General features: G+C 42.7%; 1 protein-coding gene and 1 long non-coding RNA gene across 2 annotated transcripts in view; one reads left to right on the forward strand and one right to left on the reverse strand.

Annotated features, from left to right (window-relative positions):
• Positions 1 to 1,310: 1,310 nt before the first annotated feature.
• On the reverse strand, positions 1,311 to 21,452 carry LOC117071491. Its single transcript, XR_004432321.1, has 3 exons — positions 21,324 to 21,452; positions 18,575 to 18,669; positions 1,311 to 1,564 (listed from the first exon to the last, which is right to left on the reverse strand). It is a non-coding gene; the product is annotated as an uncharacterized LOC117071491 (long non-coding RNA).
• The window catches only part of DDX24 (DEAD-box helicase 24), a 29,529-nt gene continuing 29,186 nt past the window's right edge, over positions 21,368 to 21,710 (forward strand). The window contains exon 1 of the mRNA XM_033191492.1: positions 21,368 to 21,655. The gene's annotated coding sequence lies outside the window, so the exon portion shown is untranslated. The remainder of the gene's footprint in view (positions 21,656 to 21,710) is intronic.

Raw genomic sequence — 21,710 nt, forward strand, 5'->3', positions numbered from 1 at the left:
TTAAAGAAGTGGCAGAATCGGGGTGGGAAAGGCCCTCTGCATGGGCTACCCTCTAATGTCCTGGAAATAAGGCTGTGTCCCTTGTGCAAGACAAGGAAAGGAGAGAAAATATGCCCCGCACCCCAGTCCCAGTCCTGTTTAGTTTTGGAAAAACACTCCCAAATAATTCAGCAAAAGACCTGATGTGAAGAAGCCAGCCCAAATCCACCCAAACCTAGATGGTGACGGAAGTGATCTCCATTACTCTAGGAATTGCCCACCCCTTTCCCAGAACACTCATGAATAAGCCACCCCTTGTTTAGCATATAATCAATATATAACTATAAATATTATCAGTCGAGCAGCCCAAGCTGCTGCTTTGCTCTCACTTCACTCTGGATTTGGCTTGAAGTCTTCCTTGTGCGAGGTCCAAGCACCCTCTCTTGGAGTCTGATTGGGACCCCTTTCCAGTTATATACTCCTGGTGAACCACGAAAGGACGGTATTGAGGAGACCCCTGACCCAAAGGAAATAGACTGCAACACCAATTGGCTGACTTTGGGTAAGTGGTGGGGTACATTTTACCTGGGTAAAGGATGAGATTGGGTTAGAAGCCCAACTTAAGGGAGTTAGAGTCTCTCCTAAGACAGAGAGGGTTAAAGATCCCTCTTAATAAAAGACAAGAATGCTTGACCAAACTTGGGTTTGAGGCCCAATTTAGGAAGGTTAGAATCCTTCCTAAGATTGAGGGAGTCAGAGATCCCTCTCAGTCAAGTCTCTCTTGGTTAAAAATGGATTTGGCACTATGAGGTATTAACTGCTATTCTCTTTGGGTTAGTTTGCTTTGCACTCTTTGCTGATGGCTGTGGGTGGCAGGATTAAGCATGTAGAGGATCATGGGACATGGGGAGCTTTTTTCTCCCTAAAGGGGGAAACTTGAGAGCTGATCCCTTCAGGATGACAAGGGGCTGCCTGAATTTTTGGGTCAGTGTTGCTGCAATGGGTGGGTCTTTCTCTGGCCTCCCTGAGCTCTTCATCTTCTCCACCCTGCCGCAGGCAATGCTTTTTTTCTTTTTCTTTCCTTTCCCTTTCCTGTATTTTCCAGGGCGATCATCTTGTCCAGAGATCACATGTTGAAACTGTCTCACGCATCCATGTGAAGAGACCACCAAACGGGCTTTGTGTGAGCAACATGGCTGTTTATTTCACCTAGGTGCAGGCGGGCTGAGTCCAAAAACAGACTCAGCAAAGGGTGGTGGGATTATCATTAGTTCTTATAGGTTTTGGGATAGGCGGTGGAGTTAAGAGCAATGTTTTGGGGGTAGGCGGTGGATCTCACAAAGTATATTCTCGAGGAGAATTATAAAGAAACTTCTTAAGGGTAGGGGAGATTACAAAGTACTTTGATCAGTTAGGGTGGGGCAGAAACAAATCACAATGGTGGAAGGTCATCAGTTAAGGCTCTTTTCGCTTCTGTGGATCTTCAGTTGCTTCAGGCCATCTGGATGTCTACGTGCAGGTCACTGGGGATATGATGGCTTAGCTTGGGCTCAGAGGCCTAATATTAACTCCTGGTGGGAGGTCCCTGAAACAAACAAACAAAAAAACTTGATGAGGTTTCCCTCTCATTTTGTTTTATGTCCTTGGGAGCGCAACCTTGTAATCACGTGGCAGTACTTTCTCTTAGTTTCTGCCATCGAGGGGACAGGACCCAGAAGCCCATAATCCAATTAAGAAACTGGCAATAAAAAATCTTACAACTACTGGATCTTCTTCTGTCTGTCTGTGTATTTATATGTGTTGCATGTGTAATGTTTATATGAAAAAGCTCTGGTTAATTGACTTAAATAAAATATGTTGTCAGAAAAGTAAAAATGTAAGGCCTCTCAGTTCACGTGACTTAAGTAATCTTTGGGAAATAAAGATAGTTTTAAAGATTATTGGTAAAATAAGAATGTCTACAAAATAGACATTTGGTCTAAATTAGGCAGGTCAGATATTAGGTTTGCTAAACACTTTAAGGTCATAAACAGCTTCTTTGATTTTTGGAAAAGTTTCACTTACCTACTTTGGAGCCTTTGATTCTAGGTAAGGCCTTGGGACATTTGGTGGAGTTAGCCATGTCCCCTGGTTATGCTGAAGTCAGATCCTATATGCACTTCTGTCTAGTGTCCTAGGCTCCATACCTAGTACATAATTAAAACTGCTTACTGTTGGAAGTAAAGCTCGGGGTCACAAAGAAAACAAGCACTTGAACAAAAGATTTCTCAGCAAAGCAAAGTTACTTTTGCAGAAGGGGTGCTGCTCGCAGGTCTGGTAGCCATGAGAGGACACGGAACAAAGGAGGGAAGGGGGTTTTTATTCCTAACACAGCTTGTCCCTGCTACTGTGTCCTGCCTCTACTGGCTGGAGAGTTGGACCGCACAACCTAAGCTGAACCCGATTAGCTAGCTTGAAAGGTGCAGGAATGTAGTTACACTGGCAGGAAGGGCAGTTTTAGTGGGAAGAGCCATTGCAATGGGAGGGGTAATTTACAGAGTGGGTATCAGATGTGGGCTTTGTAGATAAGGACCGGTGGGTAAGTTGTTTACTGGAACCAAGACAGGGAGGCATGAAGGATAAGGAAGTTAGTCTGGCCTTGGAGGTAGGGAACAAAGAACAAGGATGCTGAACAAGCCAAACCTTTGAAGAGGAACTTTTTTGTATCTGACCCTTACTTACCAGGTTTTTCACCAAAAATTAAAAAGTTCCTAAGAGTTAACAGTATAACATGTACTTGAGACTACTGGAAAAACAGTTTTACATGCAAGGTATGTAAGGAAAGTAAAATGTGTTTTTGATAAAAGGTTATAAGAAGGCATGGGAATGTGGATTTTTTTTTTTTTTTTGCCTAAATTAAAGAATTAAAGGATTGTTTTAAGTTATATAGGAAAAAGCTGAAAGTTTGAGCAAATTGTGAAAGGTCTGTGGAAGATTAATCTTGTAAAAAATATTCTGTGTGAACATATTGGCTAAAGTGAACGGGGTATCATTTTAGTCCATTTTCATGCTGCTGATAAAGACATACCCAAGACTGGGTAATTTATAAAGAAAAAGAGGGCCGGGTGTGGTGGCTCACACCTGTAATCGCAGCACTTTGGGAGGCTGAGGCAGGAGGATCATAAGATCAAGAGATCAAGACCATCCTGGCCAACATGGTGAAACCCCATCTCTACTAAAAACACAAAAGTTAGCTGGGTATGCTGGTGTGTGCCTATAGTCCCAGCTACTTGGGAGGCTGGGGCAGGAGAACTGCTTGAACCCAGGAGGCGGAGGTTACAGTGAGCCAAGACTGCACCACTGCACTCCAGCCTGGCGAGAGAGCAAGACTCTGTTTCAAAAAAAAAAAAAAAAGGAAAAAGAGGTTTAATGGACTCAGAGTTCCATGTGACTCGGGACGTCTCACAATGATGGTGGAAGGCAAAAGGTACATCTTACATGGTGGCAGGCAAAGAGCAAATGAAAAGTCAAGTGGAAAGGGAAACCCCTCATGAAACCATCAGATCTTGTGAGACTTATTCCATGAGAACAGTATGGGGGAAATCACTCCCATGATTCAACTATCTCCCACTGGGTCCTTCCCACAACACATGGGAATTATGGGAGCTACAATTCAAGATGAGATTTGGGTGGGGACACAGCTAAACCATATCAGACATTCTTCAGTTTTTCTGTAAATTGAACATTGGAATAAAAGCACAACAAGGTGTTTCTTAGAGCACTGATCTTCTCTTTAGCAAAAATTTTTAAAGGGTTATAAAAGGTTTATGAGAATCTTGCCTTATAGTCAAACTGATTGATTGGTCTATAAGGTTTTGTTTGTTTGTTTGTTTGTTTTTGTTTTGTTTTGTTTGAGACGGAGTCTCGCTCTATCACCCAGGCTGGAGTGCAGTGGTGCAATCTCGGCTCACTGTAACCTCTGCCTCCTGGGTTCAAGCAATTCTCCTGCCATAGCCTCCTGAGTAGCTGGGATTATAAGCGTGCGCCACCGCCCCTGGCTAATTTTTGTATTTTTAGTAGAGATGAGGTTTCACCATGTTGATCAGGCTGATCTCGAACTCCTGACCTCATGATCCGCCTGCCTCAGCCTCCCAAAGTGCTGGGATTACAGACGTGAGCCACTACGCCCAGCAGGTTTTATTAAGAATTGAGTTTGACATCAATAGTACACTAATGCAAAGGGTGAAATCTGGCTTTCTCTCTTAAACAAGATTTTCTTTCTTTCTTTTTTTTTTTTTTTTGAGACACAGTCTCACTCTGTTACCCAGGCTGGAGTGCAGTGGTGCAATCTCGGCTCACTGCAACCTCTTCTGCCCGGGTTCGAGTGATTCTCCTGCCTCAGCCTCCTGAGTAGCTGGGATTACAGGCACTCGCCATCACGCCTGGCTAATTTTTTTGTATTGTTAGTAGAGACGGGGTTTCACTATGTTGGTCAGGCTGGTCTCAAACTTCTGACCTGAGGAGATCCACTTGCCTCAGCCTCCCAAAGTGCTGGGATTACATGTGTGAGCCACCGTACCCAGCTGATTTTCATGTTATATTAAAAAAAAAAAAAAGATTTTGTTTGCCTTTTGAATAAACTGTAGACAAAAGAAGGGAAAGGAAAGAGACAGATTGTCTGGAAAGCTAAATCTTCCCTCTATTAATGAGTAAAGGTTTTGTCTTTTACAAAATTTTGAGTTACTGTTTTGGCTAATGACTTAGGTGACCTGGGATTTGATTTTATAATATCAAATGTTTTAAATCTTTGATCTTTCACAAAATTCCCAAAATCAAATTATAAATTATGTCTTCTTCTGACCTCCTAATTAATCTTTTAGGTATTCAGTCTCCTGAAGTCCAAAAATGACTTATTTGGCTTATTTGGTATAAAAACCATATAGGAAGCATGGTTAAATATGAAATGGCTGAGTGGCTTTCCTTGGGCTGTATTGGTATAACTAAGTTATTGGTATATGTTCTAAAATTATGGGAAACTCCTATAATCATGATATGACTTAGTGTATGCTATTAATAGTTATAATTGTTATGCAAAATTGTTGTATGCCATAGAAGTAACCACAATTCCTAGCCAATTGTGGCTATAATAGCGGCTGTCCCAAAACTTTTTGTCATCCACAGGCAATTGTTATATTGTTTTGATCCTCTTTAAAAGGTGACCCTTAATCAGCTATAGGACTTTGACAGATGCTCTTGAATGCAGGTTTCTGATAACTTTGGACATTGTGACATTAGAATAGAGAAAATCTTTCAGGACTCTCCTAGAGAGCTGAAATGTTCATAAGCATCAAACAGAGCAGGAATTAACTGCATGAACTAAACTAATAGAAGTCTGAACCAATCTTTTAGACTTTTTGCTGTTCTTTTACAGAGCCAAAAAAACCTTTTATTTTGAGCTATTTACAACTTTTGATAATTGAGTAAAGCATACCCCTGTGAACAAAATTTGGAGTATATTTGCTTCTCTCTACCTGATTTCTCCAGAATTTGGAAACTGCATATTCTTAATTTATGGCAATATAGTTATCTGCATGGACACAATTGGAGACACTGGTTATTTTACCAAGGCTTTGACTGTAATGAGATGCTTTCCTTTAAGGAATCAAACTTGACTTATAGAGACAATAAAAGCCCCTTGGGAAAACTAGCCTCATACCTTGCCTACACAGTCACTGTACAGGATTCCTGACCAAAGAAGGTCACTTTCTGACAGGCCCAACAGCCCCAAGTTATCTTGAAATCTCTTAAGGAGAGGAATTTTCCCAAACTCATAGGTATCTGCTACCAACCCATGGCTGGCCTCAGCTTTAAAAATGTCTTATCTGAGATTCTTTTTATGGAGCCAAGTTCCACCAAAGCCAATTTAAAAAGTCTATGTGAAAAATAATCATTCTTGCTGCACTTTATGCAAATAATCAGGCCAGGTATAATAAACCAAATCTGTCATAATTATGATTTGTTTTAAATTAAAATGAGGACTGGAGACAGAAAAATTACGTTTCAAAAACGATGGTACACCTGTTATTAAATTCTAGTCTCGTTAGTTGTTTTTGAGTTTTTTTCTGCAATTTAGACTGATGCTGCTTATTCCTGTGAACCAATCAGTGATCTCTGGCTGCAGCTCAGAAGAAATAAGAGGGATGGGTAATGTAAAAATCTGGATCAATATTCTAATTCTGGGCACATATTGGAATCGGCTAGAGACCCCCATATCAGCTTGGTTCCAACAACTGCCCAGTTCCTGGAAAGCCTTCTTATTTAGTTTACTTAGGATAATTTTGCTTATTTTACTTTACTGTTGTGGAATATGTTGCTGGTATACTCTTTGTATAGAAATGTAGCATAAGCTTACTCAATGTTTTCTTACATTGAACACTTACTAATCTTCCAGATATCACCTTTTGTCAGAACTCAAGAGTTATGAATGGTCCTTGCCATACTGACACTTTCTGACTGAGCTGTACTCTACCCTGAATACAAGAGATCCTAATAGTTAGGCAGGAATATCATCGCCCCATTCAGTCTGAAGAAGTTGCAGAAGATGGATCTACATACTTCTACAACCCTTAGGATTAAGGGTTCCCTTATAAAAAGGAGGGTGGTAATATGTCAGAAGCATTTGAACCAGAGTAACTCCATCTTGAATAAGAGCTGGGTAAAATAAGGCTCAGACCTACTAGGCTGCATTCCCAGGAGGTTATGCATTCTTAGTCACAGGATGAGCTAGGAGATAGGCACAAGATACAGTTCACAAAGACCTTGCTGATAAAATAGCATGCAGTAAAGAAGACAGCCCAAACCCACAAAAACCAAGATGTTGATGAGACTGACCTCTGGTCGTCCTCACTGCTCATTATATACTAATTATAATGTATTAGCATGCTAAAAGACACTCCCAGCAGCACCATGACCATTTATAAATGCCACGGCAACATCAGGAAGTTACCCTATATGGTCTGAAAGGGGGAGGAACTCTCAGTTCCAGGAACTGCCCACCCCTTTCCTCAAAAACTCATGAATAATCCACCACTTGTTTAGCATGTAATCAAGAAATAACTATAAGTATTATCATTCAAGCAGCTCAAGCTGCTACGAAATAGCCATTCTTTTATTCTGTTACTTTGTTAATAAACTTGCTCTTGCTTTATGGATTCACCTCAAATTCTTTCTTGAGTGATATCCAAGAACCTTCTCTTGGGATATGGATCTATCCTGTAACAGCTGCAGTGAGCCATGACCCAACCACTGCACTCCAGCCTAGCCAACAGAGGAAAACCCTGTCTCTAAAAATAAAAATAACAAAATCACCAAAACAAACAAAAAAACACCATGAACAAAGTCTCTCTTGGGACTTCATGATAAATGGATTTATCATGAAGTTTAAGAGACAAGTGACCTACTGAGGGGAAAACAAACAAAACAAAATAATACCTTTGCACGATTAGTATCCCCAACTCAAAGAGAGTTTTTCTTATGAATCAATTTTGAAAAGGAACTGCCTTTAACAAGGAGCTCCAAATAATAGAAAAGACAGTTCCCCAAGACTGAATTACACATGACTAATAGACACTTAAAAAGATGGTCAATCTTACTAATAGAAAAAGATTTATTTAAAGGAGGTGACATTTTGTATGTGTGTCACATGCATCTATTAGTCAGAGTTCAGCTGCAGATAACAGAAGTCACTCCGGCCAACTTAAGCAGAGTGGGTTTTGACACAGGGAATTAGGTGACTATAAGATTGTTCCAGGATTGGAGGAGAAGGGTCTAGGCTGATGTTCCAGGAATGGCCCCACGCTAGAAGTGGGCCACCAAGAATGCTTCAGCCAGTGCCATGATCATGAAACTGGGATATCGGGAAGTCACTGCCACACCTGTTGGCTCTGGGGCATCTATGCCAGTAAAATGATACCTCACCTTCTGCATCTCACATAGTAAGGTAAGAAATGGATCCTGGGACTCTGCTTCTGCTACTGCAGAAAACCAAGTCCCTACTACAATGCTTGGCAGTAGAAGCAGAAGCACAGCCCCAGTGTCCCTTCCACCTTCACATCCTAGCCCAGGGGAGTCAGCTTGGCACAATTCAGGTCATTTGCAGAACTGGTGTATGGGGAAGCCAGGGGAGTAGAGTCATCAGCTTTCTGTCCTTGAGGGTTCACAGCAGAGCATGAAACAGAGCTGAGTGACTGCATCCTTATGATCTGCCTCAGGAAGCAAATAGCTGGAACACGCGGTATTTGCATGAGGCAAGGAATAGTGATCCTCATTCACTGCTTGGTATGGCGTGTTCTAACCCATACTTTCTGGTCAGCAATTTGACAGCATGTAGTGAAAGCTTATTTGGTTTAGAAATTTTACTTCTTGGAATTCATCACAAGAAAAGAATCAGAGATGTGCACAAATATCTGCACATGAATGATGATCACAGTGTTTTTGACGACAGCTATAAAAGCAGTCGGAGTCAAAATGGAGTTGCTTGTGTTTTAAAAAAAAGACACCCAAACTCTGACAAATAGAGCTAGGGAAATCCATGAAGAGAGGGTTTTCACGCTTTTGTATGCCTGAGAACAAAACGATCATCTGCAAAAATTGCAATCGTGCACAAAGGGCATCACAACTTTATACAAAAAATACTTCAGTGAGCACATCTGCCCAGAAACTACCTGCCCAACCTCAGACTGTTGTCACCCTTGCTATTAATTCTTATAGCCAAACATGTTGTTATTATTATTTGTAAAAGTAAGTTCTTCTAAGAGTAAATGATTCAGGCTGTTGTCTTTTAATAGCTTTCCAATCTGGCTTCAAAACAATTACATAATTGTCATTTTTCCTTTAAAAACTTTTGTCTTCCTTTACATCCTTGAATATGTACATAGTTTACTATGGGATGAATTTTCCCACTGCAATGCCGTATTCTCAAATAAATGTCAGGGCTTTTCTCTGTTTGTTACTTAGGTTGACACAGCAAAAGTGTGAAGTAACAAAAATTGAAGAAATAAAATTTTATACCCCTATGTAAATAATTTTATGTAGCCACTGATGATAGAAGCAGAAATGGGTTTACCTCAAAGCAAAAGAAGCCTGAGTTCAGGGACCCTACCTTACACTGGCTCCTTCCAAAACCCTAGAGCTAGCAGCTCTAGCCATTGGTCACATTTTTGTTGTTGTTATTATTATTACTTGCAAAAGTAAGTTCTTCTGAGAGTAATTGATTAGGGCTGTTGTCTTGTAATTGCTTTCCAATCTGGCTTCCCTCTGCCATACTTCCCCTGGTTTGGGGTGACATAGTAGTGTTACTGGTATTTTCTATTATAACTCTCTTTTTTTCAGCTGTCTGCTTGACCAATTATGTAAATTTCAGGTTCCTAAATAGCCTGGATCCGTCCCTGGTTATAGATTTATATTTTTTGGCCATGGGGAATGGTTCATTAGGTATTGTTGAGTGAAAGAGGCAACTTACAAAACAGTGGTAAAGGAAGACCTCATTATATTAGGCCATTCTTGTATTGCTATAAAGAAATATCTGAGACTGGGTAATTTATTTAAAAAAGAGGTTTAATTGGCTCACAGTTCTGCAGGCTTTATAAGAAGCATGGTGCTGGCATCTGCTCAGCTTCTAGGTAGGCCTCAGGAAGCTTACAATCATGGCAGAAGGTGGGAGGCGGGCAGGCACATGAGATGGTGAAAGCAAGAGTCAGAGTGAGTTGCGGGGAGGCGCCACACACTTTTAAACCACCAGATCTCACATGAACTCAGAGTGAGAGCTCACTTATTACGAAGGGGATGGCCCAAGCCATTCATGAGGTATCTGTCCCCATGATCCAAACACCTCCCACCAGGCCCCAACTCCAGCATTGGGGATTACAATTCAACTATGAGATTTGGGTGGGGAAAAATATCCAAACTATATCGCCCATGTAGAATGCTTATACATATGTATGTTTTTTGGTGCTAGATGAATTATAATGCCTCAGGCATAAGTCACTTTTACAATAAATGAAAATACCAAAATGGTTCCCATTTAAGAAATAGTTGCCAATTAATTTTTAAATTAAAATATAATCGTGTTTTGGGCAGGGATAAAAACTAACTGGAAATGGGGATGAAGGAATTTCCTGGGGTGATGGAAATGTTCTTTATCTTGTTTTGTGCATTACTTATATGATGAAATGGAAATATTAAAGTTGATTGAACTGAAAAGCTGCACTCCGCGTTTTATTGTACATTAATTATACCTCCATACAATATATATAATTAAAATAATCATATTAAAATTGAAATATTGAAAAGAAAAAATTACACTCAATTCTATCACCTTAAAACAACTACTTAACACTGTGGGACATTTTGCCGAAATGTGTTTTCCCCCAACTTGTCACCTTTTCATATTTATACTATATGAAAGGTATGTGTATGTTTAGAAGGAAATGTGTCATGACAAAACAAATTGCTAAAGTCAACTGAGCTCACCACGCGCCAGGCAAGAACCACAGAAGGGAACAGAGATCCCTCCTCGCTATATTCCAATCTACCCCCCTTTACCAAGGCTAACTGCCCCTAAGGAGTTAAGTTCAAAGAGATACAGGCTCCCAGACTCACCCGAGAAGGAGAAATCAGAGCTCCGGGAAGTTAAACTGAAAGGCTGGAAAAGTCAGGCAGGCCGTCTCAGGTCTAGCCATGCCCAAGTTATGCTTATGCCTCGTAAGAGGATAAGAGGACCCCCACTAGGACCCAGATGATGCAGTCCAGCTTCTGCACCTACAAAAGTGCTGAGAAGCACTTCTACAAAGGCTAAAGGATGGTAAAAGAAAAAGGCAACCAATATAAAAAAATCTCAGAGGTGCTCCAGGGTGCAGAAAAAAGCACCAATGAGTTTTAAGAAAGACTTCATGAGGCATTTTGGTTGTACACTCGGTTTAATCCTAAGGCTGCTGAAAATCAGTGCATGGTGGATACAGCATTTATAAGACAGGCCCAAGGAAATATCAGGCATCAACTGCAGAAGTTAGAAGTTCCATAGGCATGAATGCTACTCAGCTTATTTAAAGTGGCTACCAAGGTGTACATTAACTGAGATCAGGAGGTATAGGGTCCAGCCCCACAGGGTTGGTGGGTTTTCTCCCTGGGTGCAGAGACGAAAGATTGTACGAATAAAGACACAAGACAAAGAGATAAAAGAAAAGACAGCTGGGTCCCGGGGACCACTACCACCAAGACACAGAGACCGGTAGTGGCCCCGAATGCCAGGCTGCACTGATATTTATTGGATACAAGGAAAAGGTGCAGGGTAAGGAGTGTGAGTTATTTCCAGTGATTGACAAGGTCACATGAGTCACGTATCCACTGGACAGGGGGCCTTTCCCTATTTGGCAGCAGAGGCAGAGAGACAGAGACAGAGAGAGAGAGAGAGAGGACACAGCCTACGCCATTATTTCTGCATATCAGAGACTTTTAGTACTTTCATTAATTTGCTACTGTTATCGAAAAGGCAGAGCCAGGTGTACAGGATGGAACACAAAGGCAGACTAGGAGCGTGACCACTGAAGCACAGCATCACAGGGAGACAGGCCTCTGGACAACTGCGCCCAGGCCACAGGAGGTGGAGGAGTAGAGCCTTCTCTGAACTCCTCCAGGGAAAGGGAGACTCCCTTTCCCAGTCTGCTAAGTAGTGGGTGTTTTTCCTTGATACTGACGCTACTGCTAGACCACAGTCAGCTTGGCAACAGACATCTTCCCAGACGCTGGCGTTACCACTAGACCAAGGAGCCCTCTGGTGGCCCTGCCCGGGCATAACAGAAGGCTCGCACTCCTGTCTTCTGATCACTTCTCACTATGTCCCCTCAGCTCCTATCTTTGTATGGCCTGGTTTTTCCTAGGTTATTTGTAGAGCAAGGATTATTATAATATTGGAATAAAGAGTAATTGCTACAAACTAATGATTAATGATATTCATATATAATCATATCTATTATCTATACCTAGTATAACTATTCTTATTTTATATATTTTATTATACTGGAACAGCTCATGCCCTCAATCTCTTGCCTCGGCGCCTGGGTGGTTTGCAGCCCACAAGGAGGCAAAGAAGAAAGCTGATCGGAGGCTTAAGAAAGGACAATTTGGCATATACAGAAACTCATGTTGCACTTCTTGTCCCCCAATGACACATCTCCTGGATTTGCAAAAAGGTCTCTTTTCTTTGGTCCCTGTAGCCCACACAGTTCTTTGTGTGTATGGGGGGGGCACTAACTGGGTGCGTTACCACAGAGAAATTTACTAGCAGCAGCCCTTATAGGAAGAGAAGCTGGCTTTGCAAGGGGGCATGGACGCAGGCGTGAACACAGTCGTGGAAAAGGCTAGTCTGGACAGGAGTTTGAAAGCTGGCTGAGGCTAGAGAGAGACTAATGTGCACAGTGCAAAAGGAAAGGACACTAGAAGGATAAATGTCACAAGAATAAGGAGAATGGTCAATGGTTTAACAACCAAGTGCAGTGTTCAGTTGCTAGTTGTGGTGCTTCAAAGGCAGACCCTGATCTGAGCGGCTTACCGGGGCGCGAGAATTTGGAGAACTGAGACAGACAGGGATCCATCCTTTTAGGCCCTGGGGAGCCTATAGTCTCTATGGAAGTAGGGGGCCGATTCATGGATGTTTTGGTCGATACTGGTGCTGATTTCTCTGTGGTAACTCACCCAATTAGCGCCCCCACCCCGCACACACACCAAGAACTGTGCTACTATCATATGGGCTACAGGGGCCAAAGAAAAGAGACCTTTTTGCAAATCCAGGAGATGTGTTATTGGGGGACAAGACGTGCAGCATGAGTTTCTATATATGCCAAATTGTCCAGTGCCTTTGTTAGGGAGAGACGTACTCCAGAAACTGCACAAATTTCCTTTACACCTAAAGGGAATATGACACTGTAGTTTGGAAGGTCTAAGGCAATGGTATTGACTCAGCCTCAAGAACTGAGGAATGGCAGCTCTATGAACTGTGTACCAGGAGGCTGCCAGAGCCGGACCTACACAATATGTGGGGAATGCTTTTCAAGGTACCAGGTGCATGGGCTGAGGACAACCCTCCTAGATTTGCTGCAAACAGACCCTGGTGGTAGTAGAGCTTAACCCTCATGCTGCCCCAGTACAAGTCCATCAATACCCCCCTACCCGGAGAGGCAACTGATGGCATAACAAAACATTTCAATCGACTCTATGAACATAGGATTATAGTGAAATGCAAGTCCTCCTGGAATACTCCCCTGATCCCTAAGTGCAAGCCAAACGGTGAATACAGGCCAGCGCAGGCTTGGAAGTGCACGCAAGGAGGCTGCATGTGCACTGCCCACCCCAGTTACAAGGCGGCACGTCAGGGAATTTCTAAGTGCAGCAGGATTCGGCCGAATCTGGATTCTATCAAATCTGGATTCCAAACTTCTTTTTTTTTTTTTTTTTGAGGCGGAGTCTCGCTCTGTCGCCCGGACTGGAGTACAGTGGCCGGATCTCAGCTCACTGCAAGCTCCGCCTCCTGGGTTTACGCCATTCTCCTGCCTCAGCCTCCCGAGTAGCTGGGACTACAGGCGCCCGCCACCTCGCCCGGCTAGTTTTTTGTATTTTTTAGTAGAGACGGGGTTTCACCGTGTTAGCCAGGATGGTCTCAATCTCCTGACCTCGTGATCCACCCGTCTCGGCCTCCCAAAGTGCTGGGATTACAGGCTTGAGCCACCGCGTCCGGCCCCAAACTTCTTTCTTATAGCAAGGCCCTTATATGAGGCTTCCAAAGGAAAAGAAAGACAGCCCCTCCTAAGGGAAAAGGAACAGGAAAAGGCCTTCAAAGATATAAAGGAAGCTCTCATCCAAGTCCCGGTGCTAAGGTTGCCAGATGTAAAAAGCCCTTCTTTTTGTATGTGGATAAATGAAAGGGAATGTCAGTCAAAGTCTTAACTCGGTTGTTGGGGTGTTGGTACTGGCTGGTAGCATACTTATTCAAAAGACTGGACTTGGTGGCCTTAGGTTGGCCCCACTGCCTCAGGGCGTTGGCAGCTACTGCTATCCTTAGAGAAGATGCCAACAAGCTAGCCCTAGGTCAGAAGTTAATAGTTTGGGTGCCACATGCTGTAGTCACCTTAATGGAGCAAAGAGGACATCGACCGCTGTCCAACTCTAGAATGCTAAAGTATCAAGGGCTTCTGTGTGAAAATCCCCAGATAACGCTGGAGACTGTAAATAACTTGGACTCAACCACCCTGCTGCCTGTGGAAGAACCCGATTGGAAGGACGGTAGGTTGCCTCACTGCTGACAGCACCTTCCCCATTGTTGCATAAATACGGCGGACGAAGTGTTCTCGAGCCGCGAAGATCTCAGAGACAACCCCTTGGAGAGCCCAAATGTTGAATACTGATGGTAGCAGTTTCATAACAGATGGGGTGTGATAGGCAGGGTATGCAGTAGTGACCCAACACTCGATAGTCGAGGCTCAAGCCTACCTTCTGGGACTTCCACTCAAAAGGCTGAATTAATAGCATTAACCAAAGCACTGTTATTGGCCAAGAGGAAGAAAGTAAACATACATACTGATTCAAGATATGCTTTTGCAACCCTGCACACTCTTGGGGCAATATACAAAGAGAGAGGACTTTTCAATACTAAAGGAAAAAAAAAAGAGAGAGAGGAAATTTTGCAATTATTAGAAGCCACATGGGCTCCAGAGAAGGTGGCTATCACTCATTGCAAAGGACACCAAATTGGGAAAAGCTATGAGGCATAGAGCAACAAAAAGGCAGACCAAGAGGCTTGGCAGGCAGTAATGTGCAAGGCTTTATCCGAAGAAAGAATTCTAGCAATGCCGCTCCTTATAGAGCCTCCTTTCTCAGAGGTACCCAATTACTCTTCAAGCGAAAAAGCTTGGTTTGGTCAGGAAACAGAAAAATATATTAAAGATGGATGGTGGTTGTTCTCTGACGGGAGGCTAGCTGTCCCAGAAACAACAGCCCCAAGGTTTGTGCAGCAGATCCATCAAGGAACACACATTGGGAGGACGGCCCTAGAAACTTTGATAGGCTGGCATTTCTATGTGCCACGGCTCTCTGCTATCACCCGTGCTGTTTGTGAACAATGTCTATCCTGTGCCTGGAATAATCCAAAGACCTACTTGACCCCCAGGAATACAGGAAGTAGGAGCTGTGCCTTGTGAAAACCTGCTTGTAGACTTTACTGAGTTGCCTCGAGCAGGAGGTTACTGGTATATGCTAGTGTTTGTTTGCACCTACTCGGGGTGGGTTGAGGCCTTCCCCACCAGAACTGAAAAGGCACGAGAGGTGACAAAGGTGCTACTAAAAGATATCATACCAAGATTTGGGGCATTTGTGGCAGAAGTTGTACCACAGCTGACTCAACTTTTAAAGATCAAATGGAAACTGCACACAGCCTACAGACCACAGAGTTCAGGGAAGGTGGAACGGAGGAACTGGACACTCAAACAGCTACTAAAAAATTGTGTCAAGAAACTCATCAAAGGTAGGATCGGGTCTTGCCCATGGTCCTCCTCTGAATCAGGTGCACCTCCACCAAACAAACTGGGTATTCGCCCTGTGAGATTTTATTCGACCGGCCACCTTCCCCCATCATAAGACAGATTAAAGGTAATCTCTGTAAACTAGAGGAACTAACTTTAAGAAGGCAAATGCAGATTTTAAGTATGGCTATGTAAAAATGCATGGCTAGGTATAGAAAAATACCTATAAGTCTAATAGACCCAGTACACCCTTTCAAACCTAAGGATTTTGTTTAAGCTAAAAAATGGAATCCAACCACTCTAGGACCCACATACGATAGGACTCATATTGTAATCATGTCTACTTCCACTGCTGTTAAAGTTGCAGGTGTCACACCTTAGATTCACCATAGCCAGCTGAAACCAGTGGCAGCAGTGATTCCCGACGATAACCAGTGGATTAACCAACAAGACCCAGGTCACTCCATCTGAATAGTCCTACGGCAAAACCCAACTACCGGTAAGAAGGACAACTGCCCTGCTCTGACCACACCGCAGGCTGGTCAGTCTACGCATGGCTGAAGCTTGAGGACCCTGCAAGCTCTGCTCTAGTCACATCCTGGAAGCTGACTAGTCAACGCACAGCCGAAGCTAAGGGGACCATCTCCGAATAAGTAAATGTGAATACAATTTATAAGCCTAGTTATAATTCTGTCAATACTGATCGTTCTGCTGTTATGTTATCATTGCAAATGCTGCAAATGTCTATGCCCAGAGGGAGGTTTGCACGCCCATGTGTAGTATAAGCATGTTTCTACTACATACACTGATGTTGTTACCATTTCTGCCTATGCTAGAAAGTGAGAATTCTTTAGAAAGATGTCCACCCTGTGTACATACTACCTGGGTAAGGAATACTGTAGTCAAAACTCTACTGTGCCGTACTTACTATAAATGTACAGGAACCAAGTTAAAAACCTACACATACAACCAGAAACAGTCTGCAATAGTTTAACACAAGACAAGTTTAGCAGGGGCAGCCCTAAACATCTGTACGGAGAACCACAAATCGGATGCCCAGACTAACATTCAGTGGTCAATGCTAACATAGCTCCAATATTTATATTCAGGAAGGACTGCTCTGCAAAGTAGTATGCCAACCAAACCAAACTGTAAGACAAGAACATGAAATCCTTTAAATTTTACTATCTTAAAGCCAGAGCTACCTTTTAGGTGTACAGGACAGACATCACTACTATGAGTTGATAGACAAGAAGCAGGCATTGGAGTTCCACTACTAATTGTCAAAAAGACCAGAAGGAATCAACTGTGTCCAACCCCACAATTCCGAGTCCATAAGTCATTCTACAAGCATTTTGATCAGTCAGCGCCTGAGCTTTCCCATCAACCAAAAACTTATTTGCTCAACTAGCTGAAAACCTAGCTGGCAGCTTAGAAATTTCCTCATGCTATGTTTATGGAAGAACTAATATAGAGGACCAGTGACCATGGGAGGCTAAGAAATTAATGCCACAAGATAACTTCACTTCGCCTAACCCTGCCAGTAAACCAACAGCCTCAGCCAGTGTTTGGTTGTTAAAAATCTCCATAATTGGAAAATACTGTATCACCCATTGGGGAAAGGCTTTCACAGAGGCAGCAGGACAAACAGCCTGCCTAGGGCAACAGTATTATGATGAGACTAAAACAAAACTCCATGGAGAAACACCCAGAAGACTCCTACTTAGCAGATCCAAACCCTTTCTCTCGATTCTCTACTCTAAGCCACTCTTGGTATCAGCTAGAGGCTCCAAATGCTTGGAAAGCGCCCTCTGGCCTATCCTGAATCTGTGGAGCATGGGCATATCGGCAACTGCCGGCTAAATGGACAAGGGCATGTGTGTTAGAAACAATCAAGCCATTCCTCTTTTTAATTCCTCTGAAGCAAGGGGAACTCTTAGGATATCCAGTTTATTAAAAAAATAAAAGAAGCATAATCACACCTAGAAAGCGCAAGTTGGCCCATGTTCCAGTTCAGACTGGGTCCGGATGGTCTCCGGATTCCTTGTTGAGAAGATGGTTCTCAACCTTTGGAGGATTCAAAATCCTCATTGGTAGGTTTATTCTTGACATCTGCCTCATCCTCCCTTGCTTTTTACCCGTTTATTAGGAGTATTCACTCCACTACAGATGCAGTAGTAATGCGCCACACTACCACAAATTTCATGGCATTAACCAAATATTAGCCGCTACCAGGAGAAGCAGCAGCTCAGCTCCGTGAAGAGGTGGCAAATAGTAGTGCTTTCTATTAACACCTTTGTTATAAAAAACACCAAAGGGGGGAAATGGAACAGGAATTAAAAGAAATTAAAAACTGTGTAAGCAAAAACTCAGTTGTATGTAAGAAAACCCAATTCCCCCTGAGGAAGAGAAAGGGCTGGAGTCCTTTAAAATTAACTGCCTGTTTTTCTTTCTGAGGCTAGTGAGTCTTATCTCTCCCTTTCCCAGGCATTGTGAAGACTCTGTTTCTCTAGCTGTGCAGCTGCAAGGTCACTAAACAGATAATCTCAAGTCGTAAAACATGTTGTTCCTTGAGAAGTAAAAAATAATGTAATGCAGGTCTCAACTGAATAGCTGTCTTTGTTTCTCGCTTCTGTAATATGCTTTCGCCTGCACAAATCTCCCCCCGCCCCACGAAATGCTTAAAAGGTTGCTTGACTCTTTGTTCAGGGCTCAGTCCTTTGGATGTTAATCTGACTGGGTTAGTGCCTCTAAATAATTAAATAATTCCTCCTCAACCCCTCGGTCTCTCTGATTCCTTAATTACCCCACAGCAGCATGAACATGGCTCACTGCAGCCTCAACCTGGGGTCAAGCTATCCTCCCACTTCAGTTCTCTAAGTAGCTGGGACTAAGGGTGTATGCCACCAAGCTCAGTTAATTTTTGTATTTTTTGTAGAGACGGGGTTTCACCATGTCACCTCGGCTGATCTTGAACTCCTGAGCTCAAGCGATCTACCCGCTTGGGCCTCCCAAAGTGCTGGAATTACAGGTGTGAGCCACCACACCTTGTTAACATTATGGAGCTCCAAGTCAGGTCTGAGCTGTGTAACATTAGCTGTATGACTCTGGCAAATTAATCGTCCTGCGTCTGTTTTCTCATCTGTAAAAGAAGAATAACATTAAAATAGTTTAACTATTTTTAAAATTAGAATATTGAGAAGAAGGAAAAAAATACCTATGTTCCCACTACTATAAAGGAACCTTTGCCACCATTTCGCTCTTGGTTGGCATCTCCCCCTCCCCCATTTTTAAAAATGAAAATGGACTCTATTTCTTTCCTTCTTTCTTTTTCTTTTTTTAAAGATGATGTCTTGCTATGTTGCCCTTGCTGGACTCATACTCCAGAGCCCAAGCGATCCTCCCTCTTCAGCCTCCTAGATAGCTGGGACTACAGGGATGTGCCGCCATACCTGGTTTAAACCAATTTCTTTTTTAATTCATAATTTTAAATCAAAACAATTTACTCAACTCTTTATTCTGAAAAGTTTTAAACCTCAAAACAGTTGAAAGAATAGTACGATGAACACTCACGTACCCTTACTCTAGCACCAAGAATTCACCAATTATTAACATTTTGACTGTGTCCCCCTCTGCCATAATATACTTTTCTTTTTTTCTGAAATCAGCTGATTGATTAGGGTGGTGGTTGCTGAAAGGGGAGGCGCTGTGGCAATTTCTTAAAATAACACAACAATGAAGTCTGCTGCATGGATTGAGGCTTCCTTTCATGAAAGATTTCTCAGCAGCATGTGATGCTGTTTGATAGCATTTTACCCACAGTAGAATGTACCAAATTGTAGTCAGTCCTCTCAAACTCTGCCACTGCTTTATCAACTAAGTTTATGAAATATTCTAAATCCTTCATTGTCATTTCAACAGTGTTCCCAACATCTTTACCAGGAATAGATTCTATCTCAAGAAACCATTTTCTTTGGTCATACATTAGAAGGAACTGCTCATCATTCAAGTTTCTCATGAGATTGCCACAATTCAGTCATATCTTCAGGCTCTACTTGTAATTTTAGTTTTCTTGCTATTTCCAACCACATCTGCAGTTACCTCCTTCACTGAAGTCTTGAACCTCTCAAAGTCATCAATGAGAACTGGAATCAACTTCTTCCAAACTCCTGTTAATTTTGATATTTTGACCTCTTCCCATGAATCACAAATGTTCTTAATGATATCTAGAATAGTTAATCCTTTCCAGAAGGTTTTCAATTTACTTTGCCCAGATCCATCAGAGAAATAACTATCTATGGCAGCCATAGCCTTACAAAATGTATCTTAAATAATAAAACTTGAAAGGCAAAATTACTTCTTGATCCATGGGCTGAAGAATGGATCTTGGTTCGCAGACATGAAAACAACATTCATCTCCATATACATCTCCATTAGAGCTCTTGGGTGACTATGCACATTTTGAATGAGCAATAATACTTTGAGAGAAATCTTTTTTCTGAGCAGTAGGCCTCAACAGTAGGCTTAAAATATTCAGTAAACCATGCTATGAACAGATGAGCTGTCATCCAGGCTTTGTTGTTCCACTTACAGAGCAAGGCAGATTATACTTAGTGTAATTCTTAAGAGACCTAAGATTTTTAGATGGTAAACAAGCACTGGCTTCAATTTAAAGTCACTAGCTGCATTAGCCTCTAACAAAAGAGTGAGCTTGGCCTTTGAAGCCAGACATTGACCTCTCTAGCTATGAACGTCCTTGATGGCATCTTATTCCAATAGAAGGCTGTTCTGTCTACACTGAATACCTGTTGTTCAGTGGCCACCTTCATCAATGATCTTACCTAGATCTTGGGGATAACTTGCTGCAGCTTCTCCATCAGCACTTGCTGCCTCATCTTACATTTTTGTTTCTGGAGACGGCGTCTTTCCTTAAACCTCATGAAATAATCTCTTCTAGCTTCAAACTTCTATAGTTTCCTCACCTCTCTCAGGCATCACAGAACAGAAGAGAATCAGGGCCTTGCTTTGGATTCGGTTTTGGTTTTAGGGGATGTTGTCGCCGGTTTTATTTTCTATCCAAACTACTAAAATTTTCTCCAAATCGGCAATAAATAGTTTCACTTTCTTATCATTCATGTGTTCATTAGAGTAAAATGTTTAATTTCCTTCAGTAACTTTTCCTTTGCATTCACAAACTGGCTAACTTTTTTGGTGCAAACTTTCAGCCTAGCTTTCAGCCTATCCTGCCTTTTGACATGCCTTCCTCACTAAGCTTAACCATTTCTAGCTTTTGAGTTAAAGTGAGAGATGTGCGACTCTTTCTTTCACCTGAACAGTTAGAGGCCCATTGTAGGATTATTAATTGACCTAATTTCAATACTGTTGTGTCTCAGGGAATAGAGTCCCAAGGAAAGGGAGAGAGAAAGGAGAACGGCCTGTCAGTAGATTAGTCTGAACACACACAACATTTATCAGTTAAGTTTGTCGTCTTATATGGGCACAGTTCATGGCGGCCCCAAACAATTACAATACAAGGAACACTCATCACAGGTCACCTTTGTAGCAGAGTACATCTCCCTATGACGGACGCGAACGTCCTCTTACTTTCGGGAACGTCCTACTCCGTCTACGAAGTAGCCGCACTTTCACTACTTCACTTAATAAACTTGCTTTTGCTTTGCTATGCAGACTCGCCCTGAATTCTTTCTTGCGCAAGATCCAAGAACCCTCTGTTGGGGTCTGGATCGGGACCCCTTTCTGGTAACAAAACTACACCAAAAATAAAAGAAAACTTACGTTACTGTGCGGGAGCTGACAAAGTCTCCAGTAGGAGGGAGCACTCAGAATTTCACCTTCTGTGGCCCTTCCCTAAGCGAGGAGGAGCAAAGTTTGGAAGAGGAGGGTCCAGCGCCCCAAGCCAGCTCTCCCATCGGCACAGCATTGGTCCGCGAGGCAGCCAATCAGGTAGCTGAGTTTGTCATAGGGGCGGGACTTCCTCCGCAGCGCGCAAGAGTACTTGAGTGGAGGTCCCGCCCCGGAACTGCGGTGGCTTCTGCAGCTGAGGTACTGCGGCGGTTTCTGAGGCTCCTGACCCGCGACCAACGGAGCTGCCGTGGCGTCTCCACACTGTGAGTACCGAAACGAGCGGGGCTGGAGCCGACTCTGGAGAGGGGCTGAGGCCAG

The sequence above is a fragment of the Trachypithecus francoisi genome, unplaced genomic scaffold (assembly GCF_009764315.1).
Source record: "Trachypithecus francoisi isolate TF-2019V2 unplaced genomic scaffold, Tfra_2.0 Lachesis_group3, whole genome shotgun sequence".
Classification (NCBI taxonomy): domain Eukaryota; kingdom Metazoa; phylum Chordata; class Mammalia; order Primates; family Cercopithecidae; genus Trachypithecus; species Trachypithecus francoisi.